Source organism: Perna viridis, chromosome 6 (genome assembly GCF_037379345.1).
Source record: "Perna viridis isolate PV_CMFRI_1.1 ecotype Kerala chromosome 6, ASM3737934v1, whole genome shotgun sequence".
NCBI lineage: Eukaryota > Metazoa > Mollusca > Bivalvia > Mytilida > Mytilidae > Perna > Perna viridis.
The window spans coordinates 6696822-6716375 of NC_142450.1; the positions used below are offsets into that span (position 1 = coordinate 6696822).

Below are 19554 nucleotides of genomic sequence, written 5' to 3' on the forward strand. Positions count from 1 at the left end.
TTTGTCTTTGTTTCATTATACACAGTCTTCCAATAGACAGCAAAAAATTAACAAAGTGAACATTTACACCCTTTACACTGGATGATACACCCAACAAAAATAACGTCATATAAGTATGTTCCTGTATTAAGTTCACCTCTGATTGTACAAATAGTGTCTCTAAAATATCAAATACGAAATCATGAAAGTTAACAAGTATGTCACATGTTAGAAAAATATGAAATAAAGTTTCCTCTTCACAGTCACAGTTTTGACACACATTGCTGTCTATTATTCCTATTTTACATAGTTTAACATTAGTAAAAATCTTATTGTGACATAACTTGTAATCTAGATCAATACATTCAGATGGTTTCCAGAAACTATGTATCTGTTTCCAAACAAAACAGAAATCACTTTCATGAATATCACATTGTTCACACCAAAATTCATAACATTTAGGTTTAATAAAACACTTTTGTAACAGTAACGTATAAAATCTTTTTGTTTTACACAACGACATGTCACATACTTTATTGTCAAACTGAACATAGAATTGAGACAGATCATCATTTTTCACATTACATTTTGTCAAAATAACTTCTTTCCACTCGACAGGAATGTGATTCAATAATAACATATACAATTTTCTGACAATGTTAAAAGTAACATCTATTTCTTTTTCTCTCATCATATAAAAAATTGCATGAACTGGCAAAAATCCAGGTATAGCTTCATATGAAATATCTTTAATTTGAACAATACCAGCTTTTATGAAATATTCCCATTCTTTACCAGACACAAACTTAGAACTATTATAAAACAGTGGTTGATTATAAACATCAGAGTCTCCTATATTAAAAGTTATATCTTTTCTAATACACTGCCATGCTTCCAACATTTCTCTGTACACATGCGGTAAACATAATAAATCCTTTTTGTTTAAAAACAAAAATAGAACTGACCTCGAAAGATTCATACAATGCACTCTTCTCAAAAAATAGCTAAAGGTACTTTTCCAAATACAATTGCATTCAGGATTTAAAAATCTCCCTAAAAATTTTAATCTAAATGATAACATTTTTAAATATATATCTTGAAAATTCAAGCCACCATCTTGTTTCATACCAGTAATAGTTGCATATTGTACTAAATGAGATTTAGAATCCCACAAATCCCACAAACCAGCGCCTTAGACCGCTCGGCCACGCTACCTAGATGTCTAAATGTCAGAAACGTTCAATATTTATACATGTATAGTCTATGGCAAACTGTGATGCACTGTCGGGGTTAAGTAGTCGTCAATATCGATAATTGTTTGAAATGGGTCAATAATGTCGAGAGAAAACACGGACTCGAACGATACAAGTCGTGTACACGCCGTACGACCAAGATACAAATGAATAGTTATCATTTTCCTCTCTTGCCGTCTCTGATCTAGAGAGGAGAGAAAGTACGATTAATCTTCTTTGAACATTTGAAAGTTCATTTCCAAACTTTCTTCTCCGGCAATTTATTTATTTTCATCTTGATGACCAAACACGTGAACATTTACATCTCCCCGTTGCAGTGAACCAATATGTAACCGATGGAGTACTTATACATAAATTTGGATTGATTATGATAAGTCAGGTTGGCCGAGTGGTCTAAGGCGCCAGACTCAAGGGTAATACCTTCCTTCAGTGAGGATGAGTGTTCTGGTCCACGAATGTGGGCGTGGGTTCGAATCCCACACCTGACACTATGTTTTTGTCGTATGAATTTTATATATGTATAATGATAACTCAGTGAACAGTTATCAAGAGAAAATAAGATTGACGAATAATGACTTTTCAGGCCAGTCTGTACACAATTTTCTCAAGAAATGAAATTATTCTGGCGTGTTATTATTATTCATTTGTACTGTTGGACTCGAGCTTTCGGTTTTTGCTCTTACTTTCTCTATTGAAGTGAACCATTGGCTGTTGATATTAATTTTCACATATGTATGTACCAAAGGAAGAAAAGTATGTTGCCAGATAAATGTCATTCCGTCTTCAACATGGAAATAAAGACTTGTCTAGCCGGGTCTGATAAAACATTCTGTGCATATTAACGTATGTCCTGTTCCGATGTAATATACCACAAATAACCGATCGTAAGACTGTAACATCAATACGTAGGGTGGTACTCCGGACGACCGCGTCGACAGATAATAATGTCAGTAAAAGAAAAATATCATTGGCAGCGGTGGGATTCGAACCCACGCCTCAATGAGACTGGTGCCTAAAACCAGCGCCTTAGACCGCTCGGCCACGCTACCTAGATGTCAAAATGTCAGAAATGTTCAATATTTATACATATATAGTCTATGGCAAACTGTTTTGCACTGTCGGGGTTAAGTAGTCGTCAGTATCGATAATTGTTTGAAATGGGTCAATAATGTCGAGAGAAAACACGGACTCGAACGATACAAGTCGTGTACACGCCGTACGACCAAGATACAAATGAATAGTTACCATTTTCCTCTCTTGCCGTCTCTGATCTAGAGAGGAGAGAAAGTACGATTAATCTTCTTTGAACATTTGAAAGTTCATTTCCAAACTTTCTTCTCCGGCAATTTATTTATTTTCATCTTGATGACCAAACACGTGAACATTTACATCTCCCCGTTGCAGTGAACCAATATGTAACCGATGGAGTACTTATACATAAATTTAGATTGATTATGATAAGTCAGGTTGGCCGAGTGGTCTAAGGCGCCAGACTCAAGGGTAATACCTTCCTTCAGTGAGGATGAGTGTTCTGGTCCACGAATGTGGGCGTGGGTTCGAATCCCACACCTGACACTATGTTTCTGTCGTATGAATTTTATATATGTATAATGATAACTCAGTGAACAGTTATCAAGAAAAAATAAGATTGACGAATAATGACTTTTCAGGCCAGTCTGTACACAATTTTCTCAAGAAATGAAATTATTCTGGCGTGTTATTATTATTCATTTGTACTGTTGGACTCGAGCTTTCGGTTTTTGCTCTTACTTTCTCTATTGAAGTGAACCATTGGCTGTTGATATTAATTTTCACATATGTATGTACCAAAGGAAGAAAAGTATGTTGCCAGATAAATGTCATTCCGTCTTCAACATGGAAATAAAGACTTGTCTAGCCGGGTCTGATAAAACATTCTGTGCATATTAACGTATGTCCTGTTCCGATGTAATATACCACAAATAACCGATCGTAAGACTGTAACATCAATACGTAGGGTGGTACTCCGGACGACCGCGTCGACAGATAATAATGTCAGTAAAAGAAAAATATCATTGGCAGCGGTGGGATTCGAACCCACGCCTCAATGAGACTGGTGCCTAAAACCAGCGCCTTAGACCGCTCGGCCACGCTACCTAGATGTCTAAATGTCAGAAATTTTCTATATTTATACATATATAGTCTATGGCAAACTGTGATGCACTGTCGGGGTTAAGTAGTCGTCAATATCGATAATTGTTTGAAATGGGTCAATAATGTCGAGAGAAAACACGGACTCGAACGATACAAGTCGTGTACACGCCGTACGACCAAGATACAAATGAATAGTTACCATTTTCCTCTCTTGCCGTCTCTGATCTAGAGAGGAGAGAAAGTACGATTAATCTTCTTTGAACATTTGAAAGTTCATTTCCAAACTTTCTTCTCCGGCAATTTATTTATTTTCATCTTGATGACCAAACACGTGAACATTTACATCTCCCCGTTGCAGTGAATCAATATGTAACCGATGGAGTACTTATACATAAATTTGGATTGATTATGATAAGTCAGGTTGGCCGAGTGGTCTAAGGCGCCAGACTCAAGGGTAATACCTTCCTTCAGTGAGGATGAGTGTTCTGGTCCACGAATGTGGGCGTGGGTTCGAATCCCACACCTGACACTGTGTTTTTGTCGTATGAATTTTATATATGTATAATGATAACTCAGTGAACAGTTATCAAGAAAAAATAAGATTGACGAATAATGACTTTTCAGGCCAGTCTGTACACAATTTTCTCAAGAAATGAAATTATTCTGGCGTGTTATTATTATTCATTTGTACTGTTGGACTCGAGCTTTCGGTTTTTGCTCTTACTTTCTCTATTGAAGTGAACCATTGGCTGTTGATATTAATTTTCACATATGTATGTACCAAAGGAAGAAAAGTATGTTGCCAGATAAATGTCATTCCGTCTTCAACATGGAAATAAAGACTTGTCTAGCCGGGTCTGATAAAACATTCTGTGCATATTAACGTATGTCCTGTTCCGATGTAATATACCACAAATAACCGATCGTAAGACTGTAACATCAATACGTAGGGTGGTACTCCGGACGACCGCGTCGACAGATAATAATGTCAGTAAAAGAAAAATATCATTGGCAGCGGTGGGATTCGAACCCACGCCTCAATGAGACTGGTGCCTAAAACCAGCGCCTTAGACCGCTCGGCCACGCTACCTAGATGTCTAAATGTCAGAAATTTTCTATATTTATACATATATAGTCTATGGCAAACTGTGATGCACTGTCGGGGTTAAGTAGTCGTCAATATCGATAATTGTTTGAAATGGGTCAATAATGTCGAGAGAAAACACGGACTCGAACGATACAAGTCGTGTACACGCCGTACGACCAAGATACAAATGAATAGTTACCATTTTCCTCTCTTGCCGTCTCTGATCTAGAGAGGAGAGAAAGTACGATTAATCTTCTTTGAACATTTGAAAGTTCATTTCCAAACTTTCTTCTCCGGCAATTTATTTATTTTCATCTTGATGACCAAACACGTGAACATTTACATCTCCCCGTTGCAGTGAATCAATATGTAACCGATGGAGTACTTATACATAAATTTGGATTGATTATGATAAGTCAGGTTGGCCGAGTGGTCTAAGGCGCCAGACTCAAGGGTAATACCTTCCTTCAGTGAGGATGAGTGTTCTGGTCCACGAATGTGGGCGTGGGTTCGAATCCCACACCTGACACTGTGTTTTTGTCGTATGAATTTTATATATGTATAATGATAACTCAGTGAACAGTTATCAAGAAAAAATAAGATTGACGAATAATGACTTTTCAGGCCAGTCTGTACACAATTTTCTCAAGAAATGAAATTATTCTGGCGTGTTATTATTATTCATTTGTACTGTTGGACTCGAGCTTTCGGTTTTTGCTCTTACTTTCTCTATTGAAGTGAACCATTGGCTGTTGATATTAATTTTCACATATGTATGTACCAAAGGAAGAAAAGTATGTTGCCAGATAAATGTCATTCCGTCTTCAACATGGAAATAAAGACTTGTCTAGCCGGGTCTGATAAAACATTCTGTGCATATTAACGTATGTCCTGTTCCGATGTAATATACCACAAATAACCGATCGTAAGACTGTAACATCAATACGTAGGGTGGTACTCCGGACGACCGCGTCGACAGATAATAATGTCAGTAAAAGAAAAATATCATTGGCAGCGGTGGGATTCGAACCCACGCCTCAATGAGACTGGTGCCTAAAACCAGCGCCTTAGACCGCTCGGCCACGCTACCTAGATGTCTAAATGTCAGAAATTTTCTATATTTATACATATATAGTCTATGGCAAACTGTGATGCACTGTCGGGGTTAAGTAGTCGTCAATATCGATAATTGTTTGAAATGGGTCAATAATGTCGAGAGAAAACACGGACTCGAACGATACAAGTCGTGTACACGCCGTACGACCAAGATACAAATGAATAGTTACCATTTTCCTCTCTTGCCGTCTCTGATCTAGAGAGGAGAGAAAGTACGATTAATCTTCTTTGAACATTTGAAAGTTCATTTCCAAACTTTCTTCTCCGGCAATTTATTTATTTTCATCTTGATGACCAAACACGTGAACATTTACATCTCCCCGTTGCAGTGAATCAATATGTAACCGATGGAGTACTTATACATAAATTTAGATTGATTATGATAAGTCAGGTTGGCCGAGTGGTCTAAGGCGCCAGACTCAAGGGTAATACCTTCCTTCAGTGAGGATGAGTGTTCTGGTCCACGAATGTGGGCGTGGGTTCGAATCCCACACCTGACACTGTGTTTTTGTCGTATGAATTTTATATATGTATAATGATAACTCAGTGAACAGTTATCAAGAAAAAATAAGATTGACGAATAATGACTTTTCAGGCCAGTCTGTACACAATTTTCTCAAGAAATGAAATTATTCTGGCGTGTTATTATTATTCATTTGTACTGTTGGACTCGAGCTTTCGGTTTTTGATCTTACTTTCTCTATTGAAGTGAACCATTGGCTGTTGATATTAATTTTCACATATGTATGTACCAAAGGAAGAAAAGTATGTTGCCAGATAAATGTCATTCCGTCTTCAACATGGAAATAAAGACTTGTCTAGCCGGGTCTGATAAAACATTCTGTGCATATTAACGTATGTCCTGTTCCGATGTAATATACCACAAATAACCGATCGTAAGACTGTAACATCAATACGTAGGGTGGTACTCCGGACGACCGCGTCGACAGATAATAATGTCAGTAAAAGAAAAATATCATTGGCAGCGGTGGGATTCGAACCCACGCCTCAATGAGACTGGTGCCTAAAACCAGCGCCTTAGACCGCTCGGCCACGCTACCTAGATGTCTAAATGTCAGAAATTTTCTATATTTATACATATATAGTCTATGGCAAACTGTGATGCACTGTCGGGGTTAAGTAGTCGTCAATATCGATAATTGTTTGAAATGGGTCAATAATGTCGAGAGAAAACACGGACTCGAACGATACAAGTCGTGTACACGCCGTACGACCAAGATACAAATGAATAGTTACCATTTTCCTCTCTTGCCGTCTCTGATCTAGAGAGGAGAGAAAGTACGATTAATCTTCTTTGAACATTTGAAAGTTCATTTCCAAACTTTCTTCTCCGGCAATTTATTTATTTTCATCTTGATGACCAAACACGTGAACATTTACATCTCCCCGTTGCAGTGAACCAATATGTAACCGATGGAGTACTTATACATAAATTTAGATTGATTATGATAAGTCAGGTTGGCCGAGTGGTCTAAGGCGCCAGACTCAAGGGTAATACCTTCCTTCAGTGAGGATGAGTGTTCTGGTCCACGAATGTGGGCGTGGGTTCGAATCCCACACCTGACACTGTGTTTTTGTCGTATGAATTTTATATATGTATAATGATAACTCAGTGAACAGTTATCAAGAAAAAATAAGATTGACGAATAATGACTTTTCAGGCCAGTCTGTACACAATTTTCTCAAGAAATGAAATTATTCTGGCGTGTTATTATTATTCATTTGTACTGTTGGACTCGAGCTTTCGGTTTTTGCTCTTACTTTCTCTATTGAAGTGAACCATTGGCTGTTGATATTAATTTTCACATATGTATGTACCAAAGGAAGAAAAGTATGTTGCCAGATAAATGTCATTCCGTCTTCAACATGGAAATAAAGACTTGTCTAGCCGGGTCTGATAAAACATTCTGTGCATATTAACGTATGTCCTGTTCCGATGTAATATACCACAAATAACCGATCGTAAGACTGTAACATCAATACGTAGGGTGGTACTCCGGACGACCGCGTCGACAGATAATAATGTCAGTAAAAGAAAAATATCATTGGCAGCGGTGGGATTCGAACCCACGCCTCAATGAGACTGGTGCCTAAAACCAGCGCCTTAGACCGCTCGGCCACGCTACCTAGATGTCTAAATGTCAGAAATTTTCAATATTTATACATATATAGTCTATGGCAAACTGTGATGCACTGTCGGGGTTAAGTAGTCGTCAATATCGATAATTGTTTGAAATGGGTCAATAATGTCGAGAGAAAACACGGACTCGAACGATACAAGTCGTGTACACGCCGTACGACCAAGATACAAATGAATAGTTACCATTTTCCTCTCTTGCCGTCTCTGATCTAGAGAGGAGAGAAAGTACGATTAATCTTCTTTGAACATTTGAAAGTTCATTTCCAAACTTTCTTCTCCGGCAATTTATTTATTTTCATCTTGATGACCAAACACGTGAACATTTACATCTCCCCGTTGCAGTGAACCAATATGTAACCGATGGAGTACTTATACATAAATTTAGATTGATTATGATAAGTCAGGTTGGCCGAGTGGTCTAAGGCGCCAGACTCAAGGGTAATACCTTCCTTCAGTGAGGATGAGTGTTCTGGTCCACGAATGTGGGCGTGGGTTCGAATCCCACACCTGACACTGTGTTTTTGTCGTATGAATTTTATATATGTATAATGATAACTCAGTGAACAGTTATCAAGAAAAAATAAGATTGACGAATAATGACTTTTCAGGCCAGTCTGTACACAATTTTCTCAAGAAATGAAATTATTCTGGCGTGTTATTATTATTCATTTGTACTGTTGGACTCGAGCTTTCGGTTTTTGCTCTTACTTTCTCTATTGAAGTGAACCATTGGCTGTTGATATTAATTTTCACATATGTATGTACCAAAGGAAGAAAAGTATGTTGCCAGATAAATGTCATTCCGTCTTCAACATGGAAATAAAGACTTGTCTAGCCGGGTCTGATAAAACATTCTGTGCATATTAACGTATGTCCTGTTCCGATGTAATATACCACAAATAACCGATCGTAAGACTGTAACATCAATACGTAGGGTGGTACTCCGGACGACCGCGTCGACAGATAATAATGTCAGTAAAAGAAAAATATCATTGGCAGCGGTGGGATTCGAACCCACGCCTCAATGAGACTGGTGCCTAAAACCAGCGCCTTAGACCGCTCGGCCACGCTACCTAGATGTCTAAATGTCAGAAATTTTCAATATTTATACATATATAGTCAATGGCAAACTGTGATGCACTGTCGGGGTTAAGTAGTCGTCAATATCGATAATTGTTTGAAATGGGTCAATAATGTCGAGAGAAAACACGGACTCGAACGATACAAGTCGTGTACACGCTGTACGACCAAGATACAAATGAATAGTTACCATTTTCCTCTCTTGCCGTCTCTGGTCTAGAGAGGAGAGAAAGTACGATTACTCTTCTTTGAACATTTGAAAGTTCATTTCCAAACTTTCTTCTCCGGCAATTTATTTATTTTCATCTTGATGACCAAACACGTGAACATTTACATCTCCCCGTTGCAGTGAACCAATATGTAACCGATGGAGTACTTATACATAAATTTGGATTGATTATGATAAGTCAGGTTGGCCGAGTGGTCTAAGGCGCCAGACTCAAGGGTAATACCTTCCTTCAGTGAGGATGAGTGTTCTGGTCCACGAATGTGGGCGTGGGTTCGAATCCCACACCTGACACTATGTTTTTGTCGTATGAATTTTATATATGTATAATGATAACTCAGTGAACAGTTATCAAGAGAAAATAAGATTGACGAATAATGACTTTTCAGGCCAGTCTGTACACAATTTTCTCAAGAAATGAAATTATTCTGGCGTGTTATTATTATTCATTTGTACTGTTGGACTCGAGCTTTCGGTTTTTGCTCTTACTTTCTCTATTGAAGTGAACCATTGGCTGTTGATATTAATTTTCACATATGTATGTACCAAAGGAAGAAAAGTATGTTGCCAGATAAATGTCATTCCGTCTTCAACATGGAAATAAAGACTTGTCTAGCCGGGTCTGATAAAACATTCTGTGCATATTAACGTATGTCCTGTTCCGATGTAATATACCACAAATAACCGATCGTAAGACTGTAACATCAATACGTAGGGTGGTACTCCGGACGACCGCGTCGACAGATAATAATGTCAGTAAAAGAAATATATCATTGGCAGCGGTGGGATTCGAACCCACGCCTCAATGAGACTGGTGCCTAAAACCAGCGCCTTAGACCGCTCGGCCACGCTACCTAGATGTCTAAATGTCAGAAATTTTCAATATTTATACATATATAGTCTATGGCAAACTGTGATGCACTGTCGGGGTTAAGTAGTCGTCAATATCGATAATTGTTTGAAATGGGTCAATAATGTCGAGAGAAAACACGGACTCGAACGATACAAGTCGTGTACACGCCGTACGACCAAGATACAAATGAATAGTTACCATTTTCCTCTCTTGCCGTCTCTGGTCTAGAGAGGAGAGAAAGTACGATTACTCTTCTTTGAACATTTGAAAGTTCATTTCCAAACTTTCTTCTCCGGCAATTTATTTATTTTCATCTTGATGACCAAACACGTGAACATTTACATCTCCCCGTTGCAGTGAACCAATATGTAACCGATGGAGTACTTATACATAAATTTGGATTGATTATGATAAGTCAGGTTGGCCGAGTGGTCTAAGGCGCCAGACTCAAGGGTAATACCTTCCTTCAGTGAGGATGAGAGTTCTGGTCCACGAATGTGGGCGTGGGTTCGAATCCCACACCTGACACTATGTTTCTGTCGTATGAATTTTATATATGTATAATGATAACTCAGTGAACAGTTATCAAGAGAAAATAAGATTGACGAATAATGACTTTTCAGGCCAGTCTGTACACAATTTTCTCAAGAAATGAAATTATTCTGGCGTGTTATTATTATTCATTTGTACTGTTGGACTCGAGCTTTCGGTTTTTGCTCTTACTTTCTCTATTGAAGTGAACCATTGGCTGTTGATATTAATTTTCACATATGTATGTACCAAAGGAAGAAAAGTATGTTGCCAGATAAATGTCATTCCGTCTTCAACATGGAAATAAAGACTTGTCTAGCCGGGTCTGATAAAACATTCTGTGCATATTAACGTATGTCCTGTTCCGATGTAATATACCACAAATAACCGATCGTAAGACTGTAACATCAATACGTAGGGTGGTACTCCGGACGACCGCGTCGACAGATAATAATGTCAGTAAAAGAAAAATATCATTGGCAGCGGTGGGATTCGAACCCACGCCTCAATGAGACTGGTGCCTAAAACCAGCGCCTTAGACCGCTCGGCCACGCTACCTAGATGTCTAAATGTCAGAAATTTTCAATATTTATACATATATAGTCTATGGCAAACTGTGATGCACTGTCGGGGTTAAGTAGTCGTCAATATCGATAATTGTTTGAAATGGGTCAATAATGTCGAGAGAAAACACGGACTCGAACGATACAAGTCGTGTACACGCCGTACGACCAAGATACAAATGAATAGTTACCATTTTCCTCTCTTGCCGTCTCTGGTCTAGAGAGGAGAGAAAGTACGATTACTCTTCTTTGAACATTTGAAAGTTCATTTCCAAACTTTCTTCTCCGGCAATTTATTTATTTTCATCTTGATGACCAAACACGTGAACATTTACATCTCCCCGTTGCAGTGAACCAATATGTAACCGATGGAGTACTTATACATAAATTTGGATTGATTATGATAAGTCAGGTTGGCCGAGTGGTCTAAGGCGCCAGACTCAAGGGTAATACCTTCCTTCAGTGAGGATGAGAGTTCTGGTCCACGAATGTGGGCGTGGGTTCGAATCCCACACCTGACACTATGTTTCTGTCGTATGAATTTTATATATGTATAATGATAACTCAGTGAACAGTTATCAAGAGAAAATAAGATTGACGAATAATGACTTTTCAGGCCAGTCTGTACACAATTTTCTCAAGAAATGAAATTATTCTGGCGTGTTATTATTATTCATTTGTACTGTTGGACTCGAGCTTTCGGTTTTTGCTCTTACTTTCTCTATTGAAGTGAACCATTGGCTGTTGATATTAATTTTCACATATGTATGTACCAAAGGAAGAAAAGTATGTTGCCAGATAAATGTCATTCCGTCTTCAACATGGAAATAAAGACTTGTCTAGCCGGGTCTGATAAAACATTCTGTGCATATTAACGTATGTCCTGTTCCGATGTAATATACCACAAATAACCGATCGTAAGACTGTAACATCAATACGTAGGGTGGTACTCCGGACGACCGCGTCGACAGATAATAATGTCAGTAAAAGAAAAATATCATTGGCAGCGGTGGGATTCGAACCCACGCCTCAATGAGACTGGTGCCTAAAACCAGCGCCTTATTTTTTTTTTTTTTATCTTTATTGAATAAAACAATACTATAACAATGCAAATCACAATGTCTATAAAATCATAATATTATACAATTGAAGACTATACAATTTATCACAGTTTGAATAACAACACATCTTCTTCTAACATCACAATGGGATTGTCTCTCAAGAACTTTTTATGAAAGACTGAAAGTCTGTTTGTAGATTTACAATACATATAAAAATAACCAATGTAATGTCTCAGTGTGTATTTGAAATATGCAATTAGGTTAATACTTCGTGTACCATTTTTGAACATTTGTCTTTGTTTCATTATACACAGTCTTCCAATAGACAGCAAAAAATTAACAAAGTGAACATTTACACCCTTTACACTGGATGATACACCCAACAAAAATAACGTCATATAAGTATGTTCCTGTATTAAGTTCACCTCTGATTGTACAAATAGTGTCTCTAAAATATCAAATACGAAATCATGAAAGTTAACAAGTATGTCACATGTTAGAAAAATATGAAATAAAGTTTCCTCTTCACAGTCACAGTTTTGACACACATTGCTGTCTATTATTCCTATTTTACATAGTTTAACATTAGTAAAAATCTTATTGTGACATAACTTGTAATCTAGATCAATACATTCAGATGGTTTCCAGAAACTATGTATCTGTTTCCAAACAAAACAGAAATCACTTTCATGAATATCACATTGTTCACACCAAAATTCATAACATTTAGGTTTAATAAAACACTTTTGTAACAGTAACGTATAAAATCTTTTTGTTTTACACAACGACATGTCACATACTTTATTGTCAAACTGAACATAGAATTGAGACAGATCATCATTTTTCACATTACATTTTGTCAAAATAACTTCTTTCCACTCGACAGGAATGTGATTCAATAATAACATATACAATTTTCTGACAATGTTAAAAGTAACATCTATTTCTTTTTCTCTCATCATATAAAAAATTGCATGAACTGGCAAAAATCCAGGTATAGCTTCATATGAAATATCTTTAATTTGAACAATACCAGCTTTTATGAAATATTCCCATTCTTTACCAGACACAAACTTAGAACTATTATAAAACAGTGGTTGATTATAAACATCAGAGTCTCCTATATTAAAAGTTATATCTTTTCTAATACACTGCCATGCTTCCAACATTTCTCTGTACACATGCGGTAAACATAATAAATCCTTTTTGTTTAAAAACAAAAATAGAACTGACCTCGAAAGATTCATACAATGCACTCTTCTCAAAAAATAGCTAAAGGTACTTTTCCAAATACAATTGCATTCAGGATTTAAAAATCTCCCTAAAAATTTTAATCTAAATGATAACATTTTTAAATATATATCTTGAAAATTCAAGCCACCATCTTGTTTCATACCAGTAATAGTTGCATATTGTACTAAATGAGATTTAGAATCCCACAAATCCCACAAACCAGCGCCTTAGACCGCTCGGCCACGCTACCTAGATGTCTAAATGTCAGAAACGTTCAATATTTATACATGTATAGTCTATGGCAAACTGTGATGCACTGTCGGGGTTAAGTAGTCGTCAATATCGATAATTGTTTGAAATGGGTCAATAATGTCGAGAGAAAACACGGACTCGAACGATACAAGTCGTGTACACGCCGTACGACCAAGATACAAATGAATAGTTATCATTTTCCTCTCTTGCCGTCTCTGATCTAGAGAGGAGAGAAAGTACGATTAATCTTCTTTGAACATTTGAAAGTTCATTTCCAAACTTTCTTCTCCGGCAATTTATTTATTTTCATCTTGATGACCAAACACGTGAACATTTACATCTCCCCGTTGCAGTGAACCAATATGTAACCGATGGAGTACTTATACATAAATTTGGATTGATTATGATAAGTCAGGTTGGCCGAGTGGTCTAAGGCGCCAGACTCAAGGGTAATACCTTCCTTCAGTGAGGATGAGTGTTCTGGTCCACGAATGTGGGCGTGGGTTCGAATCCCACACCTGACACTATGTTTTTGTCGTATGAATTTTATATATGTATAATGATAACTCAGTGAACAGTTATCAAGAGAAAATAAGATTGACGAATAATGACTTTTCAGGCCAGTCTGTACACAATTTTCTCAAGAAATGAAATTATTCTGGCGTGTTATTATTATTCATTTGTACTGTTGGACTCGAGCTTTCGGTTTTTGCTCTTACTTTCTCTATTGAAGTGAACCATTGGCTGTTGATATTAATTTTCACATATGTATGTACCAAAGGAAGAAAAGTATGTTGCCAGATAAATGTCATTCCGTCTTCAACATGGAAATAAAGACTTGTCTAGCCGGGTCTGATAAAACATTCTGTGCATATTAACGTATGTCCTGTTCCGATGTAATATACCACAAATAACCGATCGTAAGACTGTAACATCAATACGTAGGGTGGTACTCCGGACGACCGCGTCGACAGATAATAATGTCAGTAAAAGAAAAATATCATTGGCAGCGGTGGGATTCGAACCCACGCCTCAATGAGACTGGTGCCTAAAACCAGCGCCTTAGACCGCTCGGCCACGCTACCTAGATGTCAAAATGTCAGAAATGTTCAATATTTATACATATATAGTCTATGGCAAACTGTTTTGCACTGTCGGGGTTAAGTAGTCGTCAGTATCGATAATTGTTTGAAATGGGTCAATAATGTCGAGAGAAAACACGGACTCGAACGATACAAGTCGTGTACACGCCGTACGACCAAGATACAAATGAATAGTTACCATTTTCCTCTCTTGCCGTCTCTGATCTAGAGAGGAGAGAAAGTACGATTAATCTTCTTTGAACATTTGAAAGTTCATTTCCAAACTTTCTTCTCCGGCAATTTATTTATTTTCATCTTGATGACCAAACACGTGAACATTTACATCTCCCCGTTGCAGTGAACCAATATGTAACCGATGGAGTACTTATACATAAATTTAGATTGATTATGATAAGTCAGGTTGGCCGAGTGGTCTAAGGCGCCAGACTCAAGGGTAATACCTTCCTTCAGTGAGGATGAGTGTTCTGGTCCACGAATGTGGGCGTGGGTTCGAATCCCACACCTGACACTATGTTTCTGTCGTATGAATTTTATATATGTATAATGATAACTCAGTGAACAGTTATCAAGAAAAAATAAGATTGACGAATAATGACTTTTCAGGCCAGTCTGTACACAATTTTCTCAAGAAATGAAATTATTCTGGCGTGTTATTATTATTCATTTGTACTGTTGGACTCGAGCTTTCGGTTTTTGCTCTTACTTTCTCTATTGAAGTGAACCATTGGCTGTTGATATTAATTTTCACATATGTATGTACCAAAGGAAGAAAAGTATGTTGCCAGATAAATGTCATTCCGTCTTCAACATGGAAATAAAGACTTGTCTAGCCGGGTCTGATAAAACATTCTGTGCATATTAACGTATGTCCTGTTCCGATGTAATATACCACAAATAACCGATCGTAAGACTGTAACATCAATACGTAGGGTGGTACTCCGGACGACCGCGTCGACAGATAATAATGTCAGTAAAAGAAAAATATCATTGGCAGCGGTGGGATTCGAACCCACGCCTCAATGAGACTGGTGCCTAAAACCAGCGCCTTATTTTTTTTTTTTTTATCTTTATTGAATAAAACAATACTATATAACAATGCAAATCACAATGTCTATAAAATCATAATATTATACAATTGAAGACTATACAATTTATCACAGTTTGAATAACAACACATCTTCTTCTAACATCACAATGGGATTGTCTCTCAAGAACTTTTTATGAAAGACTGAAAGTCTGTTTGTAGATTTACAATACATATAAAAATAACCAATGTAATGTCTCAGTGTGTATTTGAAATATGCAATTAGGTTAATACTTCGTGTACCATTTTTGAACATTTGTCTTTGTTTCATTATACACAGTCTTCCAATAGACAGCAAAAAATTAACAAAGTGAACATTTACACCCTTTACACTGGATGATACACCCAACAAAAATAACGTCATATAAGTATGTTCCTGTATTAAGTTCACCTCTGATTGTACAAATAGTGTCTCTAAAATATCAAATACGAAATCATGAAAGTTAACAAGTATGTCACATGTTAGAAAAATATGAAATAAAGTTTCCTCTTCACAGTCACAGTTTTGACACACATTGCTGTCTATTATTCCTATTTTACATAGTTTAACATTAGTAAAAATCTTATTGTGACATAACTTGTAATCTAGATCAATACATTCAGATGGTTTCCAGAAACTATGTATCTGTTTCCAAACAAAACAGAAATCACTTTCATGAATATCACATTGTTCACACCAAAATTCATAACATTTAGGTTTAATAAAACACTTTTGTAACAGTAACGTATAAAATCTTTTTGTTTTACACAACGACATGTTACATACTTTATTGTCAAACTGAACATAGAATTGAGACAGATCATCATTTTTCACATTACATTTTGTCAAAATAACTTCTTTCCACTCGACAGGAATGTGATTCAATAATAACATATACAATTTTCTGACAATGTTAAAAGTAACATCTATTTCTTTTTCTCTCATCATATCAAAAATTGCATGAACTGGCAAAAATCCAGGTATAGCTTCATATGAAATATCTTTAATTTGAACAATACCAGCTTTTATGAAATATTCCCATTCTTTACCAGACACAAACTTAGAACTATTATAAAACAGTGGTTGATTATAAACATCAGAGTCTCCTATATTAAAAGTTATATCTTTTCTAATACACTGCCATGCTTCCAACATTTCTCTGTACACATGCGGTAAACATAATAAATCCTTTTTGTTTAAAAACAAAAATAGAACTGACCTCGAAAGATTCATACAATGCACTCTTCTCAAAAAATAGCTAAAGGTACTTTTCCAAATACAATTGCATTCAGGATTTAAAAATCTCCCTAAAAATTTTAATCTAAATGATAACATTTTTAAATATATATCTTGAAAATTCAAGCCACCATCTTGTTTCATACCAGTAATAGTTGCATATTGTACTAAATGAGATTTAGAATCCCACAAATCCCACAAACCAGCGCCTTAGACCGCTCGGCCACGCTACCTAGATGTCTAAATGTCAGAAACGTTCAATATTTATACATGTATAGTCTATGGCAAACTGTGATGCACTGTCGGGGTTAAGTAGTCGTCAATATCGATAATTGTTTGAAATGGGTCAATAATGTCGAGAGAAAACACGGACTCGAACGATACAAGTCGTGTACACGCCGTACGACCAAGATACAAATGAATAGTTATCATTTTCCTCTCTTGCCGTCTCTGATCTAGAGAGGAGAGAAAGTACGATTAATCTTCTTTGAACATTTGAAAGTTCATTTCCAAACTTTCTTCTCCGGCAATTTATTTATTTTCATCTTGATGACCAAACACGTGAACATTTACATCTCCCCGTTGCAGTGAACCAATATGTAACCGATGGAGTACTTATACATAAATTTGGATTGATTATGATAAGTCAGGTTGGCCGAGTGGTCTAAGGCGCCAGACTCTAGGGTCGGTCTTGATTGGGGTTGTTGGACATATCATGGGATGATGTTTACATTTTGCCGCTCCGGTTGAATGTGTCTTTTTGGTGAGTTCAGCTATATCTATGTGTTCAGATACATTTCCGTATGCTTAATATTGTTTCATTAATGTAAAGTGATAGGACACTTGTCGAATTTTGTCGTATATTTCCCCTTTTCCTGCCATTTATGTGCAGGAAAAAGGGGGGAGAAAGGTGCGTTTGATTCGCTTTTACTGATTCAACCTAAAACCAAATTGGAATATGGAGAACAGAGCGCCAGGAAGTTCTGGAACTCGCTTTTCAAATGCAAAGCCATTTGTATATGGTAGCAAGGAAGGAGATAGGCCAAGAAAGTACACAAATAGAAAGAAGATATATAAGAAGGAATGTGCGGTTAAGATTATGAATATTCCGAAAGCACCTGGAACTCCAGCAAAAATCATTAAGGCTGCTGAGGAGGTTTGTGGTGAAAATACGGTTTTAGCAGTTGTCCAGGATGAAATTGAAAATTCGTATTGTGTAACTATGGACAGTGAAGAAAATGCAGATAAATTAACAAAGGGAGTTAATATTGATAGTAAATTTCATGAATGTTTATTTGTTTTTCAAAACTCAGTAGTGGTTTCATTTATTCACTTGCCTGCTCATGTTAGTGATGAATCAATTCTTAATGTACTGATAGAAAAGAATTGTAAACCATTATCTCAAGTTTTTAGACATGTTCATCCTGGAACTGAAGTTGCAGATGGGACAAGGTATGTCCGAGTTCAGTTTCCTCATGGGATGACTTCCCTTCCCTGGTCAATGAAATTTGACACAGGATTAGGAACAAGGAGTTTTCGAGTTAAACACGACCATCAGAGGCAGTTATGTAACTATTGTGGATCTCCTGGTCATAAGTACAGACAATGTCCACAACTAGTCTGTTTCAACTGTGATAAGCATGGTCATAAAGAGCATGAGTGTAAGATACCTCCGTGTGAATATTGCAAGAAAAGACTTAGGCATTGTTTTTGCAAAGAAAAGAAATGTCAATACTGCAACAAGGAAACATGCATTTGTCCTTGTTTCACTTGTGACAAGATGAAGGAAGATTGCAAATGTAAGTGCAAAGAATGTAGATTGGTAACTGAGAGGTGTATTTGCAGAAAGGAAGATAGTGATCATGTAATTAAGGATAAAAAAAAGGAAACAACACTAAATGAGAATGGAGTTGAGGATGATCAAACAAATTACGAAGTTGAAATTGCAGATTTTTCAGTGGAAAGTGAGAAAGAAAATGGGGATTTTACAGATCGAGTTACTGAAGAGGAAGATATGGTCGGCGAGAAAAAATCAACAAAGGGTGTGGTCTGCGCGACCAATGTAGAAGTTGATGATGTGGTCTTCGGCGCCACAGAAAAGAATGATGATTTGGTCTTCGGGGCCAATAAAAATAGTGATGATTTGGCCTTTGGGGCCAATAAAAACAGGGTTAGTGTGGTCTTCGGGACTACAGAGGAGAGAAATGAAATGGTCCTTAGGACCATGACGGATGGTGAAAAGCTTGATCTGAGCGTTGGTGATGATAATATGGTCTTCGGGGCCAAAGAGGATTCTAATGTGGTCTTCGGGACCACATGTGATGATAACATTGACAGACAATGTAGTGAAGGTCTTACTGGAGATGAATCAACTGAAGGAATCGCTAAAGGACAGAAAAGACAAAGAGATGATATTTCAAGAACAGGTGACTCTGATGATGAAACTGTTTTTGTACATAAGCATATTGTAAAAGAAAATGCTGAAGAAGATAATATTGTTAGTGAAGGTATGGACACTGACACCATCTCCAGTGGTGAAAACACTGGAGTCGATGTCACATTAGAAACAGAGGTTGGTTTGTCTTGTTCTGGGAGCTCAGATGTAAGTGCTTCTGAATTTTGT

General features: G+C 37.0%; 22 non-coding genes across 22 annotated transcripts; 12 read left to right on the top strand and 10 right to left on the bottom strand.

Annotated features, from left to right (window-relative positions):
* The first annotated feature begins 1606 nt into the window (after positions 1 to 1606).
* Positions 1607 to 1720, top strand: Trnal-caa (transfer RNA leucine (anticodon CAA)). Its single transcript has 2 exons — positions 1607 to 1644; positions 1675 to 1720. It is a non-coding gene; the product is annotated as a tRNA-Leu (tRNA).
* Positions 1721 to 2200: 480 nt separating this feature from the next.
* Positions 2201 to 2281, bottom strand: Trnal-uag (transfer RNA leucine (anticodon UAG)). The gene has a single exon. It is a non-coding gene; the product is annotated as a tRNA-Leu (tRNA).
* A 412-nt stretch (positions 2282 to 2693) lies between these two features.
* Trnal-caa (transfer RNA leucine (anticodon CAA)) lies at positions 2694 to 2807 on the top strand. Its single transcript has 2 exons — positions 2694 to 2731; positions 2762 to 2807. It is a non-coding gene; the product is annotated as a tRNA-Leu (tRNA).
* Positions 2808 to 3287: 480 nt separating this feature from the next.
* Positions 3288 to 3368, bottom strand: Trnal-uag (transfer RNA leucine (anticodon UAG)). Its single transcript has one exon. It is a non-coding gene; the product is annotated as a tRNA-Leu (tRNA).
* A 412-nt stretch (positions 3369 to 3780) lies between these two features.
* Trnal-caa (transfer RNA leucine (anticodon CAA)) lies at positions 3781 to 3894 on the top strand. The gene is made up of 2 exons: positions 3781 to 3818; positions 3849 to 3894. It is a non-coding gene; the product is annotated as a tRNA-Leu (tRNA).
* Positions 3895 to 4374: 480 nt separating this feature from the next.
* Trnal-uag (transfer RNA leucine (anticodon UAG)) lies at positions 4375 to 4455 on the bottom strand. The gene has a single exon. It is a non-coding gene; the product is annotated as a tRNA-Leu (tRNA).
* A 412-nt stretch (positions 4456 to 4867) lies between these two features.
* On the top strand, positions 4868 to 4981 carry Trnal-caa (transfer RNA leucine (anticodon CAA)). The gene is made up of 2 exons: positions 4868 to 4905; positions 4936 to 4981. It is a non-coding gene; the product is annotated as a tRNA-Leu (tRNA).
* A 480-nt stretch (positions 4982 to 5461) lies between these two features.
* Trnal-uag (transfer RNA leucine (anticodon UAG)) lies at positions 5462 to 5542 on the bottom strand. Its single transcript has one exon. It is a non-coding gene; the product is annotated as a tRNA-Leu (tRNA).
* A 412-nt stretch (positions 5543 to 5954) lies between these two features.
* Positions 5955 to 6068, top strand: Trnal-caa (transfer RNA leucine (anticodon CAA)). Its single transcript has 2 exons — positions 5955 to 5992; positions 6023 to 6068. It is a non-coding gene; the product is annotated as a tRNA-Leu (tRNA).
* A 480-nt stretch (positions 6069 to 6548) lies between these two features.
* On the bottom strand, positions 6549 to 6629 carry Trnal-uag (transfer RNA leucine (anticodon UAG)). Its single transcript has one exon. It is a non-coding gene; the product is annotated as a tRNA-Leu (tRNA).
* A 412-nt stretch (positions 6630 to 7041) lies between these two features.
* On the top strand, positions 7042 to 7155 carry Trnal-caa (transfer RNA leucine (anticodon CAA)). Its single transcript has 2 exons — positions 7042 to 7079; positions 7110 to 7155. It is a non-coding gene; the product is annotated as a tRNA-Leu (tRNA).
* Positions 7156 to 7635: 480 nt separating this feature from the next.
* On the bottom strand, positions 7636 to 7716 carry Trnal-uag (transfer RNA leucine (anticodon UAG)). Its single transcript has one exon. It is a non-coding gene; the product is annotated as a tRNA-Leu (tRNA).
* A 412-nt stretch (positions 7717 to 8128) lies between these two features.
* Trnal-caa (transfer RNA leucine (anticodon CAA)) lies at positions 8129 to 8242 on the top strand. The gene is made up of 2 exons: positions 8129 to 8166; positions 8197 to 8242. It is a non-coding gene; the product is annotated as a tRNA-Leu (tRNA).
* Positions 8243 to 8722: 480 nt separating this feature from the next.
* On the bottom strand, positions 8723 to 8803 carry Trnal-uag (transfer RNA leucine (anticodon UAG)). The gene has a single exon. It is a non-coding gene; the product is annotated as a tRNA-Leu (tRNA).
* A 412-nt stretch (positions 8804 to 9215) lies between these two features.
* On the top strand, positions 9216 to 9329 carry Trnal-caa (transfer RNA leucine (anticodon CAA)). The gene is made up of 2 exons: positions 9216 to 9253; positions 9284 to 9329. It is a non-coding gene; the product is annotated as a tRNA-Leu (tRNA).
* Positions 9330 to 9809: 480 nt separating this feature from the next.
* On the bottom strand, positions 9810 to 9890 carry Trnal-uag (transfer RNA leucine (anticodon UAG)). Its single transcript has one exon. It is a non-coding gene; the product is annotated as a tRNA-Leu (tRNA).
* Positions 9891 to 10302: 412 nt separating this feature from the next.
* Trnal-caa (transfer RNA leucine (anticodon CAA)) lies at positions 10303 to 10416 on the top strand. Its single transcript has 2 exons — positions 10303 to 10340; positions 10371 to 10416. It is a non-coding gene; the product is annotated as a tRNA-Leu (tRNA).
* Positions 10417 to 10896: 480 nt separating this feature from the next.
* Trnal-uag (transfer RNA leucine (anticodon UAG)) lies at positions 10897 to 10977 on the bottom strand. The gene has a single exon. It is a non-coding gene; the product is annotated as a tRNA-Leu (tRNA).
* Positions 10978 to 11389: 412 nt separating this feature from the next.
* On the top strand, positions 11390 to 11503 carry Trnal-caa (transfer RNA leucine (anticodon CAA)). Its single transcript has 2 exons — positions 11390 to 11427; positions 11458 to 11503. It is a non-coding gene; the product is annotated as a tRNA-Leu (tRNA).
* A 2435-nt stretch (positions 11504 to 13938) lies between these two features.
* Trnal-caa (transfer RNA leucine (anticodon CAA)) lies at positions 13939 to 14052 on the top strand. The gene is made up of 2 exons: positions 13939 to 13976; positions 14007 to 14052. It is a non-coding gene; the product is annotated as a tRNA-Leu (tRNA).
* Positions 14053 to 14532: 480 nt separating this feature from the next.
* Positions 14533 to 14613, bottom strand: Trnal-uag (transfer RNA leucine (anticodon UAG)). The gene has a single exon. It is a non-coding gene; the product is annotated as a tRNA-Leu (tRNA).
* A 412-nt stretch (positions 14614 to 15025) lies between these two features.
* Trnal-caa (transfer RNA leucine (anticodon CAA)) lies at positions 15026 to 15139 on the top strand. The gene is made up of 2 exons: positions 15026 to 15063; positions 15094 to 15139. It is a non-coding gene; the product is annotated as a tRNA-Leu (tRNA).
* Positions 15140 to 19554: the final 4415 nt, after the last annotated feature.